At 48.5% G+C, this 21,593-nt stretch overlaps 1 protein-coding gene across 7 annotated transcripts in view; it reads right to left on the bottom strand.

Moving 5' to 3' along the window:
* Window positions 1-21,593, bottom strand: part of SNCG (synuclein gamma) — a 389,209-nt gene that overhangs the window by 348,661 nt on the left and 18,955 nt on the right. Inside the window, exon 1 of one of the 7 annotated variants that reach the window (XM_050803901.1) lies at window positions 21,296-21,299. The exons of 5 other annotated variants lie outside the window; for them this stretch is intronic. The gene's annotated coding sequence lies outside the window, so the exon portion shown is untranslated. Of the gene's footprint in view, window positions 1-14,460; window positions 14,465-21,295; window positions 21,300-21,593 lie in introns of those variants that run through there. One more of the 7 variants, XM_050803900.1, reaches the window with a different exon arrangement.

A 21,593-nucleotide genomic window follows, 5' to 3' on the forward strand; every position in this document is an offset into this window, starting at 1 on the left:
GTGGTTACCCCTTTGTACCTCCACCGGAAGCCGGGTCTGAGATGTCTATGCAACCTGACCTAACCCAACAGAAGTGCCTTTCTTGCAATACAGGAGCTGACAGTCCCCCTCTTCCCAGGGCTGATACCCCATTCTCTACTCTCAAGGCCGATCACACCTTTTCCACTCTGGAATACAGCTCTTATCCCAGGAGATTCACATGGTAATCAAAGGTTCTCCCAGGTCTAAGAAAGGAGGCCAACTACTAGGAATGCCAAGATGAACATGACATGATGCCTGTGTTCCCAAGCTCATGGTGGAAGACAGGCAATTAATGACTCAGAACAATGGATTCATGGCTTCAATTCAGGCACAAGAAGTGACATATTTCCATCAGGGGAAGGAAGATGCATTTGAGCTGAGCCTTGAGCTAGGATAAGTTTACAAATCATGTAAAACAATGTAATCAGGACTGTGCTTTTGGCTCCCGATGTCCAATATTCAGGCAAGGACAACAGAAGCAGCATTCTCTGGCCCAACGACGGTTTGCTGGATGAAATAGAGTGCCCAGAAGTTTGCAGAAGGAACCCAGGGCCTCAGAGCAGCCAGACTTCAAAGTCTGGTGTCTGCCTTTAGTTGAGGACCCTGGCCCTGCTGTTGAAGGACTTTGCCTTAGTTCAGCTAAAGACAGGGTCTTTGTCCCATGCCCATGAAAAGTTAGGCTTGCAGATGATTTGAAGGGTGAGAATAATGGGATTTATTGAGCAAAAAGGAAAATAAAAGGGGAACAGGGACTCTCTACAAGGCCAGAGTCCCTGCTGGTGTGCTTCCTGCCTCACAGTTTGAATCTCAAGTTCCACACAGAAAGAGGAGGGGCCAGACTCCTCCCCATTGCAAATGGCGCAAATTTCTGTGACTCCACCCCAGTGTGTACTCCTCCCAATGTGCAGGTCGGTGAGAGGCTCTGCCAGGGAGTTCTTCCCACCTGGCTGTCTCACTGCCATCTTTCACAGCCTTCCCAGAGGGAAGTGGGAGAAAGACCTCTGCTTGAATTTCTCTGGGAAGCTGGGAAATGAGCAGGCAGGGTCTGGCACCGCTGTAGAAGAGAGCCATGGAGGGCCTGTGGTGGCCTGTCCTGGGTGTCAGAATATGGCAAAGGGAACCAGCGGCTTGGCCTCTACTCCCTGGGACAATCACAAACTTGTGGGAAACCTTGTCCAGGACACTTTACTTGGTGTTGCATCTGTACAATGGATCCTCCATGGAGAGATCTACCTATGAGCTCCTTTTAAGGTTCAACATCCTTGAAATTTCATCCCAATGATCCATGAGCAAATAAAATCATTTTGTGGAAAAGCTATATATCCAACAAATGTGATTGTAATTCCTGAGGAGTAACTAAATAATACATTAAATAGTATATCAGTAGCTTGCTTATTTCAGCCACCTGTCTGTGCTAGATAACTTTCATTTGCCCTCCAGACCCACTCTACGGATTGCATCCATGTGCTCTGTCAGAGGCATTTAAACCAGAGCAACTCCATCTTGAGTAGGGAGTGGGTAAACCTACTGGGCTGCATTCCCAGACGGTTAAGGCATTGTAAGTTACAGGATGAGATAAGAGGTTGGCACAAGATATAGGTCATAAAGAACTTGCTGATAAAACAGTTTGCAGTAAAGAAGCTAGCTAAAACCTACCAAAACCAAGATGGTCATGAGAGTGACCTCTGGTCGTCCTCACTGCTGCACTCCCACTAGCGCCATGACAGTTACAGATGCCATGGCAATATCAGGAAGTTACCCTATATGGTCTAAAAACAAAAGGCATAAATAATCCACCCCTTGTTTAGCATATCATCAATAAATAACCATAAAAATGAGCAACCAGCAGCCCTCGGGGTTGCTCTGCCTATGAAGTTGCCATTCTTTTATTCCTTTACTTTCCTAATAAACTTGCTTTCACTGTACTCTATGGATCCGCCCTAAATTCTTTCTTGCACAAGATCCAAGAACCCTCTCTTGGGGGTGGATTGAGACCTCTTCCCTGTAACACTTCCAGTTGGGCTTGGCCAGCAGGAAGGACCATAGGAGATGGGTGGAAGGGAACAAGTGAGGACAGGTGAGTATTTCCAGCTTTCTTCCTGCTGGGCTGTGCCCTCTGCCATGAGTTGGTTGTGTCCCTTCACCAAATGCCATACCCCTCTCCATATACTATACTCTCCTCTTCCATAATCTTCCCCATCTCCCGCCCTTCCTGGCCAAGCTATTCCCAACCTTGAGGCACTGCAGTAGCCCTTGCTGGAGTCCGTAGGCCCTGCACACAAGCTTCTAAACAGTCTCTTATCAAAGTCTCCTCCAATTACTCAGTTTGAGTGCATCATCTTTTTCCTGCCAGGGCCCTGACTAAAGCAAAGCCTAAAAGTTTGTGGATTTACATCACCCAGAAATCTCATCATTGGGAATGTCTTGATGATGCCAGCATTTCTGAATTTCTGTAAGTGAGACAGCAACATAGAAGACAACTGCTGGTGATGTGGTCACACAGAAATGAGAACATTTGGGCAGGGCAATTAATACGCCCCAAGACATCTTTCTTTTTGGAAAAATACCGACCCACTCCCTACCAGCTCCTCATATTGCTATAGCATTGCTGTAGCAACAAAATGGTAATTCAAAGAGATACATTTTTATTTTAAAAGGCTCTCTGTCTGGGAAATTTCTCCTCTACAATCCGATGCTTGTGCTGTGAGCCTGAATCTTCCTTAAGAACAAGACAACTGGCCGGGCGCGGTGGCTCAAGCCTGTAATCCCAGCACTTTGGGAGGCCGAGACGGGTGGATCACGAGGTCAGGAGATCGAGACCATCCTGGTTAACATGGTGAAACCCCGTCTCTACTAAAAAAAAAAATACAAAAAACTAGCCGGGCGAGGTGGCGGACGCCTGTAGTCCCAGCTACTCGGGAGGCTGAGGCAGGAGAATGGCGTGAACCCGGGAGGCGGAGCTTGCAGTGAGCTGAGATCCGGCCACTGCACTCCAGCCTGGGTGACAGTGCGAGACTCCGTCTCAAAAAAAAAAAAAAAAAAAAAAAACAAGACAACAAGGCCGGGCACAGTGGCTCACGCCTGTAATCCCAGCACTTTGGGAGGCCGAGGTGGGAATCATCTGACGTCAGGAGTTCAGGACCAGCCTGGCCAACATGGTGAAACCCTGTCTCTACAAAAATACAAAAAATATTAGCTGGGCATGACGGTGGCTGTCTGTAATCCCAGCTGCTCAGGAGGCTGAGGCGGGAGAGTCGCTTGAGCCCGGGAGGCAGAAGTTGCAGTGAGCGGAGACCTTGCCATCTTTGCGCTCCAGCCTGAGCAACAGAGCAAGACTGTCTCAAAAAACAAACAAACAAAAAAAAAACAAGATAAAACAAAAGAGGAACCAACAGTGCCTTGGAGGGAGTCCAATTAAGGAGCACGACCAAAAGGAGGGAGACCAGCCACAGAGAGCTAAGCCAGGCGGGAGCGCATCTGTTCGGGTCCGGGTGCACATAGCAGGTAACGGGGTATTGGTGAAGGTGCCAGGGGGGTCAGTTTCTGATGCCCTCCTCTTGCGGGTGCCAAGGCGGAGTCTGGGCGGCAGAGAAGTCGGAGCCGGGCTGGAGTGCTTACTTTCCTTCTGTCCTCAGCAGCTGCACGTGGAAGGCGAGCAGGACTTAAGGTGGATTGGGTGCGTGGCGGTGTCCTGGCCGGGTCAGGAGGAACACTCAGCCAGGCTTGCTCCCCCATATTCACACGGGCTATGCCACGGGAGGCCTCAGACCTCACCTTCGTCTTCCAGCCTCAAGGTGAGGGCCTTGAAGGCATTGGTGGAGAAGGTGAACATCTCAAAAAAAAAAAAAAAAAAGCAAATATAAGCTGTCAGGGGCAAGGGGTTGGGGATTGTGTACCATCCTGATGAAGAGAATCTAGATACCAAGACACCAACAGCTTCACTATAATACAACAGGTAGTAAATGAAATGTAGCATTTTAAGTCTGTGGAAAGGGTGGATGTTCCATCAATATTATTGAGACCATTGGCTATTCTTTTGAAAAAAGAAAGTTTGATATGCCGGGCGCGGTGGCTCAAGCCTGTAATCCCAGCACTTTGGGAGGCCGAGGCGGGCGGATCACGAGGTCAGGAGATCGAGACCATCCTGGCTAACACGGTGAAACCCCGTCTCTACTAAAAAAAAAATACAAAAAACTAGCTGGGCGACGTGGCGGGCGCCTGTAGTCCCAGCTACTTGGGGCTGAGGCAGGAGAATGGCGTGAGGCAGGAGAATGGCGTGAACCCGGGAGGCGGAGCTTTCAGTGAGCTGAGATCCGGCCACTGCACTCCAGCCTGGGCGGCAGAGCGAGACTCCGTCTCAAAAAGAAAAAAGAAAAAAGAAAGTTTGATCTACACCTCACACCGTGAATGAAAACAGGTTCCAAAATGGGCCCAAGATTTACCCACTGTAACAAACAAACAAAAATGACAAATGAACTATATTACTGTATTAGTTATCTATCTCCGCATAACAAATTAACCCCAGATTTAGCAGCTTTAAACAACAAACATTTATTATCTCAGGTTCTGAGGGTCAGGAATCCAGGAGCAGCATAACTGGGTTCTGGCTCAGTATCTCTCATCAGATTGCAGACAAGATATTGACCCAGGCTGCAGGTTTTGTTGTTGTTGTTTTAAGAGACGGGGTCTTACTCTGTTGCCAAGGCTGGAGTGCAGTGGCTATTAACAGGCACAGTCATAATGTCATAACTACAGCCTCAAACTCCTGGGCTCAAGCTATCCTCCTACCTCAGCCTCCGGAGTAACTGGGACTGCAGGAATGCGCCACCAGCAGGCTGCAGTCATTTGAAGGCTCAACTGGAGGAGGATCCCCTTTCAAGGTCACTCAGGTCGTTGTTGGCCAACCTTAATTCCCCGTTGGCTGTTGGCTTGAGACCTCATTTCTCACCACTGGTTCATGCCAAGTCCAACCCAGATGTGCCTAGTTGAGCAGCTCTCCTGCAAGCAGTGAGTCAGGAATTCAAGCTCTCTATCCAGTAACTCCACTGTCCCCAGGAATCTTGGACTCTTCTCCTGCATGCAGCCAGCCGGTAGGCAAGGGGAGAACATGGAAGGTTGCATGAAAAGTTTGAAGAGCCACCCCTGAAAAAGGCACACATCACTTCTCCCCGCATTCCATTGGCCAGAATTCGACATGATGCTAGGGGGCTGGGAAACATAGCTCTCCTGTGTGCCCAGGAGAAAAATAAATCAGTTTGATGAGCACATGGTATTGTGTCTGCCATGGGCCTGTAGGTAAGGGTATCTGCTCTTCACCAGCCAGGGCTTGGCTGTCCAATGGAAGAACTCCTTCTTTTATTTTATTTTATTTTATTTTATTTTATTTTATTTTATTTTATTTTTTTGAGACGGAGCCTCGCTCTGTCGCCCAGGCTGGAGTGCAGTGGCCAGATCTCAGCTCACTGCAAGCTCTGCCTCCCAGGTTTATGCCATTCTCCTGCCTCAGCCTCCCGAATACCTGGGACTACAGGCCCCCACCACCTCGCCCAGCTAGTTTTTTTTTTTTTTTTTTTTTTTTTTTTTTGTATTTTTTAGTAGAGACGGGGTTTCACTGTGTTAGCCAGGATGGTCTCGATCTCCTGACCTCATGATCTGCCTGTCTCAGCCTCCCAAAGTGCTGAGATTACAGGCTTGAGCCACCGCACCCGGCCAGAACTCCTTCTTTTCAGGTCTTCAAGTCACAAGTCAAGTGACTCAATGACTGAGTCAGTAGGGAGAATTAGTGCGTCCCAGCACCTGAACTTTATGAGGTCTCCAACTGACCCCCTCATTTCTTCCTTTCCCAGGAAGGTCCTGACTTGTATCAACAACTGCTGAATTACATTACATGTACAGTGTCAATGTTACTAGAAACTTCTAAAATGCTACCCAAGGGAGCTTTACTAAATATCCTTCTATTTACTCCCCAAGGTGTACCCTTGCACTTCTCCACCCTGCTGTGTCCCTTGGGAGGCAGATCCAAATGCATTGTGTGTCAGCGCCCTGACCCAGGTGGGTTATGTCAGCAGGAGGCACCAGCGGGAATCCGGAAAGTGGAGTGGGAGTGGGGCTATCAGGTGCTTACTTCCCTGGCTCCTGCTTGTCAGGTCACCATGGATTGTAGTGTCTTTAACTTTTTTCAAAATGTTGAGATACAATTTAAGCTGGGCAAATTTAGCACTGGTCTGTAGTCCCGGCTACTCAGGAAGCTAAGGCAGGAGGGTCTCTTGAGGCCAAGAGTTCAGGACCACCCTGGGTAACATAGCAAGACTCTGTCTCAAAAACAAAGCAAAATGAAACAACAAAACAAAACAAAACAAAAACAGGCAATTACAAAAAATGAGATAAAAATCACAAGTTGGCTGGGTGCAGTGGCTCATGCCCGGTAATCCCAGCACTTTGGGAGGCTGAGGTGGGCAGATCACTTGAGGTCAGGAAGTCAGTGGCCTACACAGTGAAATCCCATCTCTACTGAAAATACAAAAATTAGCTGGGCCTAGTGGCACATGCTTGTAATCCCAGCTACTTGGGAGGCTAAGGCAGGAGGATTGCTTGAACCCGTGAGGCAGAGGCTGCAGAGAGCCAAGATCGCACCATTGCACTCCAGCCTGGGCAGCAGAGTGAGACTCCGTCTCAAAAAAAAAATTCACAAGTCATAAAATTTACCATTTTAACCATTTTACAGTGTACAATTTAGAGATTTTTAGTATATTTACAATGTTGTGCATGACAGGGGTGTCCAATCTTTTGGCTTCCCTGGGCCACATGGGAAGAATAATTGTCTTGGGCCACATATAAAATACACTAACAATAATGATAGTTGATGAGCTAAAAAGAATCACCAAAAATCTCCTAATGTTTTAAGAAAGTTTACAAATGTGTGCTGGACTGCATTCAAAGTTGTCCTGGGCCGCATGTGGCCCATGGGCCTCAGGTTGGACAAACTTGTCATAGAACCATCACTGCTATCTAATTCCAGGACATTTATGTCATCCTCCAATAAACTTTGTGTATTTCAACCTCCCTCTGCCCCCTTTCCCTGGCAACCACAACCTCCATGGACTGTTGCATCATATCCTCACCTAATGCCATGGCTCTGCTGAGTTGTCCTGCCTAGGAAACTTGCTTTCCCTTTCCCTTTTCCCTTCCCTTCCCTTCCCTTCCCTTCCCTTCCCTTCCCTTCCCTTCCCTTCCCTTCCCCCTTCCCTTCCCTTCCCTTCCCTTCCCTTCCCTCCCTCCCCTCCCCTCCCCTCCCCTCCCCTCCCCTCCCCTCCCCTCCCCTCCCCTCCCCTCCCCTCCCCTCCCTTTCTTCCCTTTCTTTCCCCTTTCCTCTTCCTCTTTCTTTCTTTCTTTCTTTCTTTCTCTTTTTCTTTCTTTTTCTTTTTTCTTTCTTTCTTTCTTTCTTTCTTTCTTTCTTTCTTTCTTTCTTTCTTTCTTTCTTTCTTTCTTTCTTTCTCTCTCTCTCTTCTTTCTTTTCCTTTCTCTCCCCTCCATACTTTTCCTTCTTTCAACCTTTCCCTTCCTTCCTTCCTTCCTTCCTTCCTTCCTTCCTTCCTTCCTTCCTTCCTTCCTTCCTTCCTTCCTTCCTTCCTTCCTTTCTTCCTTCCTTCCTTCTTTCCTTCCTTCCTTCCTTCCCTTTCTCTCCCCTCCATACTTTTCCTTCTTTCAACCTTTTCCTTCCTTCCTTCCTTCCCTTTCTTTCTTCCCTTTCTTTCTTTCTTTCCTCTCTTTTCTTTTTTTTTTTTTTTTTGAGACGGAGTCTCACTCTGTCACCCAGACTGGAGTGCAGTGGCACCATCTTGGCTCACTGCAACCTCTGCCTACCAAGTTCAAGCAGTTCTTCTGTTCAGCCTCCCAAGTAGCTGAGACTACAAGCACCTACCACCATGCCTGGCTAATTTTTGTATTTTTAGTAGAGATGGGGTTTCACCATCTCTAATTCCTAACCTCAGGTGATCCGCCTGCCTCGGCCTGGGTCTCCCCAAGTGCTGGGATTACAGGCATGAGCCACTGCGCCCTGCCCCTCCCCTCTCCCGCCCTCCTCTTCCCTTCCCTTTCCTTCTTCTCACTCTGTCACCCAGGCTGCAGGGCAGTGGTACAATCATAGCTCACTGCAGGCTTGAACTCCTGGGCTCTAGCAATCCTCCCACCTCAGTCTCCCAAATAGTAGAGATTACAGGTGTGTACCACCATGAGCACCTACATTTAAAAAAAAATGTTTTGTAGAGATAGGGTCTTGCTATATTGCCCAGGCTGGTCTACAACTCCAGGGCTCAAACAATCTTCCTGCCTCAGCCTCCCAAAGTATTGGAATTGCAGAAGGGTGCCACCATGCCCAGCCACACAGCAGGATTTCAAAGAGCCTTTAGTCTGTGCCTGTGCACTGTGGTTCTCTGAAGGAGACGTGGTAGGCAGGGGAGCTCAGGGTCACTCATGGAAAATGCTCTTTAGGGAAGGACTTGGCCAGCATTGCTCCAGAAGCCTGCTGGGCCACCGAGTCCTGACATTGTCCTAGCAGGAGGTCTCTATCCAGGGTGTGGATGCTGAGCTATCAGTGTGCACAGGAGCAGGGCCCTGGGCTGCCCCTCAGGGCCTGATATCACACGTTGACAAACAGGCCCCACCACCTTCACCTGAGCACAGCCTCTGTCCTGCACACCCCACTCTACTTCATGTGCCTTCATTATCCAAGGCCCTCTCCCGTCTCTGTAGATCCAAGGTCACCATTGAGCTTCTGGAAGTCTCACCACTTCCCTGCTTCCTGCCAGAGGTATACTGTCTGATTTTGACCTTTGGTTTCTGTCCATGACTAAAATTCAGACATTCCCTTGGGTCATGGCACTTTCGGAAAGAGACTGGTTGGAGGTAGAGATACCACTGGGAAGATGACATTTGCTGCATATGGTCTGGCGGTGTGGTCGTGCCTGGGCTCAGGTACTGAGGAAAAGGCCAGCAGAGAGGGTAGGCTAGCTGGCAGGGGTGGGGCAGCTGAGGGCAGTGGGTGTGCTGGGCTCACCAGAGCAGTAGTGGGCTCAGTAAGCCTGCCCAACCCAGAGTCCACCAGAGCAGCGACTCAGGGAAGGGCCACTCCCTGCTCCTCGTCTCAAGACAGATTCATATGGAAAATCCCCAATGCCATAAGGCTGACATCAGAAAGAAGGGCATTTACCTGTGCAAAAGCAAAGGTATCAAGGGACTTGTGCTTCAACCCAGGGGCCTAGCACTGGACGCTGTGGACACCTGGAGGTGCTGGGCAGGAGCACAGGGAGCAGTCTCCCAACCCAGTTCCAAGTGGGTGTTGACTGACTGCAGGGCGTGCTCCTACCTTCCTGCTCAGCTTGAGGTCAGGGGAGGTTCTCAGGGACGGGAGAGAGTACAGAAAAGGGTTCTGAGGAACAGGGTGGTGCCACTCAGACTTAGAGTCCCCTTCAGAGGTCCATGAGCATCTCACAGGGTCCCTTCCCTGCTCCTACTCTCTGAGAAGGGGCATGTGCTTAAATTCCTCCTGCCAGAACCCACAGTCTCTGCGTCCCCAGAAGAGCCCTCTCAGGAAGGGCCGGTAGGGTCTCCAGCTCTGTCATGAATGTCTTGAGTGAGAGCACGCCTCGCATCCTGAAAATGGTCAACATTGGGCACGGTGGCTCATGCCTGTAATCCCAGCACTTTGGGAGGCCGAGACAGGCAGATCAGGAGGTCAGGAGTTTGAGGTTAGCCTGGCCAACGTTGTAAAACCCTGACTCTACTAAAAATATAAAAATTGGCCAGCTACATGACTATAATCCCAGCTACTTGGGAGGCTGAGGCAGGAGAATTATTTGAACCCAGGAGGTGGAAGTTGCAGTGAGCTGAGATGGTGCCATTGCATTCCAGCTCTGGGTGACAGACCAAGACGCTGTCTCAGAAAACAAAGAAAAAGAAAAAGAAAAAAATGGTCAGCGTTACTGTGCTCTTCCCATTTTTGCATGGCCACCTGAAAAAGGACCTCAAAATCTTGCCACTAAACCAGTGGGTCTCAGCCATGGGACATTTGGTTATGACTGGAGATACATTAGTTGCCAAAACTGAGGAAGGGGCTGGGTGGGGTGGCTCATGCCTGTAATCCCAGCACTTTGGGAGGCCAAGGTGGGTGGATCACTTGAGGTCAGGAGTTTGAAACCAGCCTGGCCAACATGGTGAAACCCTGTCTCTACTAAAAATACACAAATTAGCCAGGCGTGGTGGCACACACCTGTAATCCCAGCTACTTGGGAGGCTGAGACAGGAGAATCGCTTGAAACCAGGAGGCAAAGGTTGCAGTGAGCCGAGATTGCGCCACTGCACTCCAGCCTAGGCAACAGAGCAAGACTGTTGTCTTAAAAAGCAAGCAAACAAACAAGCAAACAAAAAACTGGGGAAGGGATGTGCTATGCAGTAGAGAGTGGAAAGACTGCTGAGCACCCTACAAAGCACAGGACAGCCTCCGCAACAAAGCATTATCCAGCCCCACCTGGGAGGAGTGCTGGGGCGGAGAAATCCTAAATGAGACCAACTGCTAGGACACGGCAACTGCACGATCTGCATGCAGGTCTCCCTCCATCCCCCAGCCCCTCACCGCCTCCTGGGGCATTCCCTGAGTGGTTTTCCAGCCCACAGCTTCCCATAGAGGAAAGGATACACAGTCTCATAGAGAGTGGCCAGAAGTGAGATAGAAAGTGATTGTCCAAGGTCACACAGCCCACAAGTGGCAGTGCTTGGATTCAAAGGTGACTACCATGACAGGGAAGCATGGGTGGGTGTATATAAGTGATGAGACACAACAATGTCAACAATGGTTGCTTTAGGCATTGGATTGTGTATGTGATTTTGCTTTTCTCTATTTTTCAGCTTTTTGAAAATGTGATTATGTCATTTGGATAATTTATAAATATTTTTAAAAATTTGAATGAAGGCATCAGAAATACTACTTTGCATTATTTCTGTGAACTCTGGTGTATTAGTCTGTTCTCACATTGCTATAAAGACATACCTGAGACTGCATAATTTATAAATGAAAGAGTTTAATGGACTCACAGTTCCACACGGCTGGGGAGGCTCACAGTCATGGTGGAAGGCAAAGGAGGAGCAAAGGCACATCTTACATGGCAGCAGGCAAAAGAGCGTGGACAGGGGAACTGCCCTTTATAAAACCATCAGATCTCATGAAATTTATTCACTTTCATGAGAACAGCACAGGAAAAACCTGCCCCCATGATTCAATTACCTCCCACCCGGTCCCTCCCATGATGTGAGCTACAATTCAAGATGAGATGTGGGTGGGGACACAGCCAAATCATATCATCTGGTTTCCAGGCAACACTTGGCTTTTCCCTTGCTGGCCCTCTGGAGTGACTGGGCTTTTGCTGGGAGGGAGTCCCACCAGTTTTCATTTTGCAGGGTGTTCACTTCTCTCAACTAAGCCAATATGCCCAGTGTCTTCTCTCACACACTTAATTTTACTGAAGTCTGAAGACTGTCTAGGGAAAAAAAATTGAGATGGGTCCCAAAGGCAGTCACTCTGACTGTTTTTAGTTATAGAGCCACCTGTCTCCTTCTACTTTGTCCAAGTCAAGCCTCTCCACTTGCAACTTTAAATAGACATCTTTTTTTTGTTTTTTTTTTTTTTTTTTTTTGAGAGAGAGTTTCACTCTTGTTGCCCAGGCTAGAGTTCAGTGGCATGATCCCAGCTCACTGCAACCTCTGCCTCCTGAGTTCAAGCAATTCTCCTGCCTCAGCCTCCCAAGTAGCTGGGATTACAGCCCACCACCATGCCCAGCTAATTTTTTTTTTTTTTTTAATTATTTTTAGTAGAGATGGGGTTTCACCATGTTGGCCAGGCTGGTCTCAAACTCCTGACCTCAGGTGATCCACCCAACTTAGCCTCCCAAAATGCTGGGATTACTGGTGTGAGCCACCGCACCTGGTCATAAAGAGACACTTTTAACATTTACATTATTTGATATCAAGCTGACCTCTCATTAAGATATTGATAGAGGGCCGGGCGCGGTGGCTCAAGCCTGTAATCCCAGCACTTTGGGAGGCCGAGACGGGCGGATCACGAGGTCAGGAGATCGAGACCATCCTGGCTAAGACGGTGAAACCCCGTCTCTACTAAAAAAAAAAAAAAAAATACAAAAAACTAGCCAGGCGCGGTGGCGGGTGCCTGTAGTCCCAACTACTCGGGAGGCTGAGGCAGGAGAATGGCATGAACCCGGGAGGCGGAGCTTGCGGTGAGCTGAGATCCAGCCACTGCACTCCAGCCTGGGTGGCAGAGCGAGACTCCGTCTCAAAAAAAAAAAAAAAAAAAAAAAAAAAAGATATTGATAGAGTTTGCATATTTGCCCCCACTTAAAATCTCATGTTGAAATTTGATCCCCAGTGTTGGAGGTCTGGCCTAATGGGAGGTGTTTGGGTCATGGGGGTAGCTCTTTCATGCATGGCATGGTGCCATTCTTTTGGGAGTGAGTGAGTCTTCCCTATGAGTCCCTGTGAGAGCTGATTGTTAATGAGGGCTTGGCCCCTCCTCCTCTCTTGTTCCTTTTTCATGGCACATTCCCCCATGAATGGAAGCAGTCTGAGGCCTTCACCAGATGCAAATGCCAGCACCATGCTTCTTGTATAGCCTGAGAACTGTGAGTCAAATAAACCTCTTTTCTTTATAAATTACCCAGCCCCAGTGTTCCTTTATAGCAACACAAACGGACTAAGACAGATATATAAATGTAACCCGTGATGGGAGAAGGGTAGACCAAAAAGAAGACAGGTAGTGATGGATTATCTTACTTTCAAGCTAGGAAAATGCTTCATGATATTCAAATGTGCAACAATGGCCAGGAGCAGTGGCTCACACCTGTAATCCCAGCACTTTGGGAGGCTAAAGCGGGCAGATCACTTGACGTCAGGAATTCGAGACCAGCCTGGCCAACATGGTCAAATCCTGCCTCTACTCAAATACAAATTAGCCAGGCATAGTGGTGGGTGCCTATAATCCCAGTTACTCAGAAGGCTGAGGCAGGAGAATCGCTTGAACCTGGGAGGCAGAGGTTGCAGTGAGTCAAGATTGCTCCACTGCACTCTAGCCTGGGTGACAGAGTGAGACCCTGTCTCAAAAAAAAAAAGAAAAAAAAATTACAAGAATAACACATCCTGATGTGCAACTCTTGGTGCCACACCTAGGATGCCACAGCAAAACTGCCCAGGACATTGTGGGAAAGGCCCTATCAAATATGCTTGTGTCATGCTCTAGGTTCTTCTTGTTCTCTTAAAATAGTCCCTGATGCACCCAAACTCTTCTAACAAACATCTCCGCTGCTCCCAATTTCAGGTCAAAGTCTTCTTCTTTTTTTTTTTTTTTTTTTTTTTTTTTTGAGGCAGAGTCACACTCCATCACCCAGGCTGCAGTGCAGTGTCACAGTCTTGGCTCACTGCAAGCTCCATCTCCCGGGTTCACGCCATTCTCCTGCCCCAGCCTCCCAAGTAGCTAGGACTACAGGGACCTGCCACCATGCCCCACCAATTTTTTTGTATTTTTTTTTTTTTTTTTTTTTTTGAGACGGAGTCTCGCTCTGTCGCCCAGGCTGGAGTGCAGTGGCTGGATCTCAGCTCACTGCAAGCTCCACCTCCCGGGTTCACGCCATTCTCCTGCCTCAGCCTCCCGAGTAGCTGGGACTACAGGCGCCCACCACCTCGCCCGGCTAGTTTTTTTTGTATTTTTTTAGTAGAGACGGGGTTTCACCGTGTTAGCCAGGATGGTCTCGATCTCCCGACCTCGTGATCTGCCCGTCTCGGCCTCCCAAAGTGCTGGGATTACAGGCTTGAGCCACCGCGCCCGGCCCACAATTTTTTTGTATTTTTAGTAGAGACTGGGTTTCACTGTGTTAGCCAGGAAGGTCTCGATCTCCTGACCTCGTGATCCACTTGCCTTGGCTTCCCAAAGTGCTGGGATTACATGCGTGAGCCACCTCGCCTGGCCGAGGTCAAAGTCTTCTTCAACACCTTGGTCAGAGTTAATGTCTTTCACTTAAGCTTATGATGTAACCTTGACCAAGTCACCACCAACTGAGCCGGAGACCTCATTGGTACATTGGGGATAACAATACCAAACTCAGGAGTATGGTGAGGATGAAAGGAGACGGTAGAAAACAAGTTGACCCCCTAGGATGTTCACCAGGCATTCATTATATCTGAATCACAGATGACTTACCAATAAGCTTTTTAGTGCAGCTTCATTTGATTCTAGACCAGTTGACCTTAGGCAAAGGTAAATTATTTAAAATACTTATTTGCCTATTTACAAGAATTATTTATTTTTATTGTAGAAAATTTGGAAAGGGTACAAATAATCAAATAAAGTCGACTAGTCACTCTACACAACCACATTCAAACTCCCCACGCAATTCTGCGTCACTGCCATTTTAGTGGCTGCCCAGGATATGGTTCCATGGATCTAGTGTCCTGTCCTATTATTGATGGCTTAGGTTACTTCCAGTTGCTCACTGTTGCCAAGAATGCTGTGATAAATCACCTTATACATAAATTGTGGTGTACATCCAGTTTTTTTTTAGGATTCTTAGAATTATTATTATTATTATTAATTATTATTTTGAGACAGAGTCTTGCTCTGTTGCCCAGGCTGGCATGCAGTGGTGTGATCTTGGCTCATTGCAGCCTCTGCCTCCTAGGTTCAAGTGATTCTCCTGCCTTAGCCTCCCGAGTAACCGGGATTACAGATGTGTACCACCACACCTGGCTAATTTTTGCATTTTTAGTAGAGACAGGGTTTCACCATGTTGGCCAGTCTGGTCTTGAACTCCTGACCTCAAGTGATCCATCTGCCTCAGCCTCCCAAAGTACTGGGATTACAGGCGTGAGCCACGGCACTCAGCCTCTATTATTTATGCATTTAAAGACCAAGTCTCGCTATGTTGCCCAGGCTGGTCATCAACTTCTGGCCTCAAGCAATCCTCCCACCTCAGCCTCCCAAAGCATTTGAGATTTACAAGTGTGAGCCACCATACCCAGTCAGAAGTAAAATGTCTAAGACAAAGCCCAAGCATCATTATAGAGGGCCACTTCAGAGAGTGATGGGAGTTTGGACCCTAATGTGTAATCACAGCCTGCCCATCTGCACACATGGCCTGCCCCCACCACACTCTCCACAAACAGGGCCCACAACAGCTGCCAAGGAGGTCCAGGGTCCCAGTGATGACTCTTTTTTTTTTTTTTTTTTTTTTTTTTTTTTGAGACAGAGTCTTGCTTTGTTGCCCAGGCTGGAGTGCAATGGTGCAACCTCAGCTCATTACAACCTCTGCCTCCCAGGTTCAAGCGATTATTCTGCCTCAGCCTCCTGCGTAGCTGGGATTACAGGTGTGCGCCATCACGTCCAGCTGATTTTTGTTTTATTAGAAACGGGGTTTCATCACGTTGGGCAGGCTGGTCTCGAATTCCTGACCTCAGGTGATCCGCCCGCCTCGGCTTTCCAAAGTGCTGGGATTACAGGCATGAGCCACAGTCCCTGGCCTTTTTTTTTTTTTTTTTTTTTTTTTTTTTTTTTTTGAGACGGAGTTTCTGTCTTGTTGCCCAGGCTGGAATGCAGTGATGCAATCTTGGCTCACTGCAACCTCTGCCTCCCAGGTTCAGGCAATTCTCCTGCCTCAGCCTCCAAAGTAGCTGGGATTATAGGCGCCTGCCACCACGCCCGACTAATTTTTTGTATTTCTAGTAGAGATGGGGTTTTGCCATGTTGCGCAGGCTGGTCTCGAACTCCTGACCTCAGGTGATCCTCCCGCCTTGGCCTCCCAAAGTGCTGGGATTACAGGGGTGAGCCACCGCGCCCAGCTTCTTCTCGAGATTTAAACCAAGGCTCCTACTGCAACACTCTCTCACTCCAGCTTTTGTGCATCTCTGAGAGAACTGGCTGAGCTTTGTATTTGGTTGTTATTTTATTAAAATCCTAGATTTATTGAATGTTTCTTTTTATCTTTAAAAGCCTCCCGGCCCCATTTGCTATTCTGGCATTCCTCCTGGAGAGCTGGGCCGTCCTCCTCCCCAGGTGAAGAATCACTCCATTTACTCATCTTTGAAGTCACTTCCCTCGCTATTGGGAGCGATGCCACACATTTGTTGGCTGGACACAGGATGCAAACGCTGAAAGCTCACTTTGTGTCCCTGCCACCCTCCACGCCCATGTCCATCTCCTCTAGTGTGTAGTGGTGGCCCTATCCCCTTTTGGCACAGCTGGGGCCCCCTTTCTGTTCTCCATCTGAATCCAGGCCTGAGGCATCTCTGCTCCCTGGCATCGCCCTGTAATAGACACATCCTTCCTAGGAACACAGGATCCTCTCCTCCCTTCCCTGTGGCCCAGGGCTGCTCCTCTGCTCCCAGGCCAAATGCACTCCTTCTCTGGAACACCAGCTCTTATCTATCTCCTGGAACACGGAAGCTTTATCCTGTAACTAAGCCTTGCCAATCTGAGGAAAAGGCTGGAGGGTAGGGATGATTCAGAGAAGAAAAACTAGGCCATCCTCTGAGATCAGGAGTCCTGAGGTCCCAGGAGGATCACAGCAGCCTTGTAACAGTCTAGTGCAACTCCTTTGACTTCCTATGGGGAAACTGAGGCCCAGAAAAGGGTGGGACATGCCCACAGCCACACAGTGAGAAAGTTTCAGGCAGGAGTGGGATGGGGGTCTTCTCATGCCAGACCCCTGACTCCCTCTGCTCACTAAGACCCAGTCAAAGGCTGGCTGTTCCTATGCATTGCATAGATGCAGTACCTTTTAATTTTTACCATAGACCAGCCTGTGAGAATAAAATGGATCAGACATGCCCCTTGCTTCCAGCAGTGCTGTTCTCTAAGGAATAATAATACAAACTAGGGCCGGGCGGTATGGCTCATGCCTGTAATCCCAGAACTTTGGGAGTCTGAGGTGAGAGGATCGCTTGAGCCCAGGAGTTCAAGACCAGCCTGGGCAACATAGGGATACCTCTGTCTCCACAAAAAAAGGACAGGGAGAGAAACTGCATGAGCCTCAGGCAGATACTGCAATACATGGAGCCCACAAAGGCATTGGGTGTGTTTCTCTGCCATTTCAACCCCATTTGGACCTTCGTTGTGGCATGCAGGACGGCCCTGCCAGGATGGTGACCCCTTACCTTCAATCCCTGCTGTAAGTGGCCCCCAGCAGGGTGTGGAGTGGAAGAGCCCTCCCCAGACAGCTCAATACTGCCATCTTGCCATTGTGTGGCACTGTGGTGCCTCAGGAGAGGGGACCATACCTAAAGGAAACTGCCTAGAAAAGGGGTGACATGGGAAAGCGTCACTTGGGTCCTCCTGTGCTGGGCAAGTTGCTTTCCATCTAGGGTTACAAAGACGTACATGAAATAGGTCCTGCCTTCCAGGAGCCCACAGTGGAACAGTCACATGGACAACAAATTAATTGCTCCAATAATAGATGTAATTAGTTGCTCCAATAGAAGCACAAGAACAACTGGTTCCCGCTGAGGGGCCCAGGGGAGGAGGTGGCAATTGAGTCTTGCTGTTAGAGTCCTCGGCAGGCCATTCTAGTTCAGGCTGTCTCTCACAGTGCAGGCTCCCAGGGCGCTGTGCACTTGGTTTGGGTGGCAGGTGGGGTGAGGTGTGCCCAGGGAGGTTTGGCTGCAACCTGTAGGGAGCTGGGAGCTGGAAGCCTCTGTCAGCCACCTTCCCCAGGCAGCAGCAGGCTGAGCCTCTGTGCCCAGGGCCTTTGGTGTGGCTATGTTGGGTTGCTCTGTCTCCATTAAAGCACTTAGCTAAGGGACATGGAGGAGAGACCCTGGTGTTAGGACACCAGAACACTGGGAGGTCTTCCAGTGCCGAAGAAAGACAACTGGCCTCCTGTCCTCTTGCTGTGCCTTCTGGGACTTGGCCTCAAGTCCACGTGACCTTGGCCTGGGTACAGCAGCCCTCAGGGCTCAGTGACTGCATCTGTAAAAAGGGTCTTGTGTCTAAACAAATACATTGAGAAATGAAAAAGTTTAAAGGACCTCTTTTGACTGACCTGAAGGCACACCCTGTGCCCTGCAGGTGTCGGGGACACCTGGGAGAGGAGGACTCTCTGCTGGCTTCAGGTTGAGGCTGGGCCCAATGGAAAGCCAGAATACATCTTTGTCCTTGGAACACAGTTCATCCTCCACAGCTTCTGTAAAATCTGATGGGCTGAGCTTTGCAGCAGGGAAGTGATTTAATACCTAGTAGATACATTTCATTAAATTTTTGAAGATGGAACAAAGCCTCTAGTTTTCAAATTTTCTATGCAGAAGTTAACCCATTATGGTGTTGAAGCCCACACCCGCACTGTAAAACTAAAGTCTTCTTCTCAAAACAAAGCACAATAGGAGATGGATTGACTGAGGTTTGCAACTAGGGGCTTCAAGCTTGCCCAGGAGGTCAGCAAAGGGTTGGCCGGACCCTCGCTCGCACGCCCATCACCAGCAGGGTGTGCCTCTTTTCTCCTCCCAAGTCCTCACTGGTGAGGCTGCAAGCCAGGGCTGGGTGTGGCATTTCAAGCAGATACTCTGCACCTCCTTTTGTCATTTACAAGTGACGCTGGTTGCCGGGCGCGGTGGCTCAAGCCTGTAATCCCAGCACTTTGGGAGGCTGAGACGGGTGGATCACGAGGTCAGGAGATCGAGACCATCCTGGCTAACACGGTGAAACCCCATCTCTACTAAGAAATACAAAAAACTAGCCGGGCGAGGTGGCGGGCGCCTGTAGTCCCAGCTACTCGGGAGGCTGAGGCCGGAGAATGGCGTGAACCCGGGAGGCGGAGCTTGCAGTGAGCTGAGATCCGGCCACCGCACTCCAGCTTGGGCTACAGAGCGAGACTCCGTCTCAAAAAAAAAAAAAAAAAAAAAAAAAAAAAAACAAGTGACGCTGGTGACAGGTGATTCACACAGGGTCTCATGGATCTGAGGGTTTATTAGAGACGGGGAAACTCCTCACATTCCCTCCACCACTGTCCCACCCCAGAGCCAGGCTTGCCCACCATGGCTGGGAATCCAGGTCACCTGTTAGAGGGATTCCTCCCCTCCGGCTGACCACCACTCCAGGGGAGGCCTCAGGGGCTTTCCTCCCAGCTATATTTACATAGCATGCACAGCCTTTCCATTTAAATCACGCACAAACGGCAACTTTCCACAGACACTTTTATTTACACATTTTACTGCTAAACAACAGAAATTTTATGTAATTATGTATTTAAATAATGATGAGAGGAGGGAAGGAGGATGGCCAGAGGGGAGCAGATGGGGATTAAGGGAGATAAAGATAAAGCCCTTTCTGTCCTCTGCCTTTGCCCCCAACTATTACTTCTTTTTTCTTTTCTTTTCTTCTTTTTATTTATTTATTTATTTTTTTGAGAAGAGTGTCGCTCTGTTGTCCAGGCTGGAGTGCAATGGCAGGATCTCAGCTCACTGCAAGCTCCGCCTCCCAGGTTCAAGCGATTCACCTGCCTCAGCCTCCTGAGTAGCTGGGATTACAGGTGCCTGCCACCATGCCCAGCTAATTTTTTGTATTTTTAGTAGAGACAGGGTTTCACCATGTTGGCCAGGCTGGTCTCGAACTCTTGACCTTAGGCAATCCACCCACTTTGTCCTCCCAAAGTGCTGGGATTACAGGCGTGAGCCACTGCACCCAGCCTCTTTTCTTTTCTTTCTTTCTTTTTTTTTTTTTTTTTTTTTCAGACAGGGTCTCACTTTGTCACCCAGGCTGGAATGCAGTGGTATGATCTCAGCTCACTGCAGCCTTGTCCTCTTAGGCTTAAGTGATCCTCCCACCTCAGCTTCCCAAGTAGTTGGGACTACAGGCACATTACAGGCACATGCCACTGCACCCAGCTAATATTTTTGTATTCTCTGTAGAGACAGAGTTTCGCCATGTTGCCCAGGTTGGTCTCGAACTCAGCCTGGCTCAGCCACCTGAACTCAGCTACCACGCCCGGCCTTATGTAAATTTAAGCAAGTGATGTTGTGTGTCATCTTTCCATCAGAGTTTACTATTGACATTGCCAATATTTTCATGATGTATTATCCTTAATACATAAAGAGCTCATGTTAATCAAATAAAAAATTAGTACTCCAATGGAAAAATGAGCAGGCGTGAGCCACCGTGCCTGGCCATATTTAGTTATTAAAAAGTATAAGGTACATGCATATCCTTCAATGTATGCCAATATGCCCTCAGTATATTGTCAAGTAACAAACATAAAGCAGATTAAAAAGTATTATGTGGCATGGCACGGTAGCTCATGCCTGTAATCCCAGCACTTTGGGAGGCTGAGGCGGGTGGATCGCCTGAGGTCAGGAGTTTGAGACCAGCCTGGCCAACATGGTGAAACCCTGTCTCTACTAAAAATACAAAAAATTAGCCAGGCATGGTGGTGCGTGCCTGTAATTCCAGCTACTTGGGAGGCTGAGGCAGGAGAGTCACTTGAATCTGGGAGGCGGAAGTTGCAGTGAGCTGAGATAACGCCATTGCACTCCAACCTGAGCAACAAGAGCGAAACTTCATCCCCCACCCTCCCCCCAAAAAAACTATTATGTTCCCTATGAATTTTTATATGTAAAAATATAAATTTGTATATACACCGAACATCTGGAAAGTTACATTAAACATTTAGGTGTGGCTAGCTTTGGGGTGCATTTAGAATTTTCTATTTTCTACAGCTCTGGATTTTAAAAATATCATTTACAGCCAGGTGTGGTGCCTCACGCCTGTAATCCCAAAGCTTTGGGAGGCCGAGGTGGGCAGATCACTTGAGGTCAGGAGTTCAAGACCAGCCTGGCTAACATGGTGAAACCCCATCTCTTCTAGAAATACAATAATTAGCTGGGCATGGTGGTGCACACCTGTAGTCCCAGCTACTGGGGGTTGGCGGGTGAGGCAGGAGAATTGCTTGAACCTATCAGGTGGAGGTTGCAGTGAGCTGAGATCGTGCCACTGGGTAACAGCTGAGATCCAGCCTGGGTAACAGAGCAAGGCTCCGTCTAAAAACAAACAAAACCCCATTTACAATATAACTTCTTGTTATCAGTAAAAATAATAGGATTCCCATTTGGGGAGAAAATAAACATTCCAACACTTTAGTGCCTATATCTTTGACTGTCTTATGAGTCATGTGCCCCTCCCCAGGTCAGGGAGGAGGCCAGTCATATTATTTCAACCTCACAGATAGGCACCTTGAACCCCCGTGAGTAGAGGGAGGTTGGCCAGGATCACACAGACAGAAATGCACACTCAGACCATTTCAACTAGATGCTTCCAGAGGAATTTTTGTTTTGTTTTGTTTTGCTTTTTCTGGGAATCACACCCTCCACTCCGAGGATCTTTGCACACAGCCACTTTGGTATCTGTATTTTCTTGTAGCAGATGCTGTTGGTATCCTGCCTGCACCCTCTTAACCTTTACCATTTCATTGCTTGCTGGCTTGACTTCTGAATACCAGAACTTGCAACTAATTGCCTGAGAGCATTCGCTGTTCTTC

This window comes from Macaca thibetana, chromosome 9 (genome assembly GCF_024542745.1).
Source record: "Macaca thibetana thibetana isolate TM-01 chromosome 9, ASM2454274v1, whole genome shotgun sequence".
NCBI classification, from domain to species: domain Eukaryota; kingdom Metazoa; phylum Chordata; class Mammalia; order Primates; family Cercopithecidae; genus Macaca; species Macaca thibetana.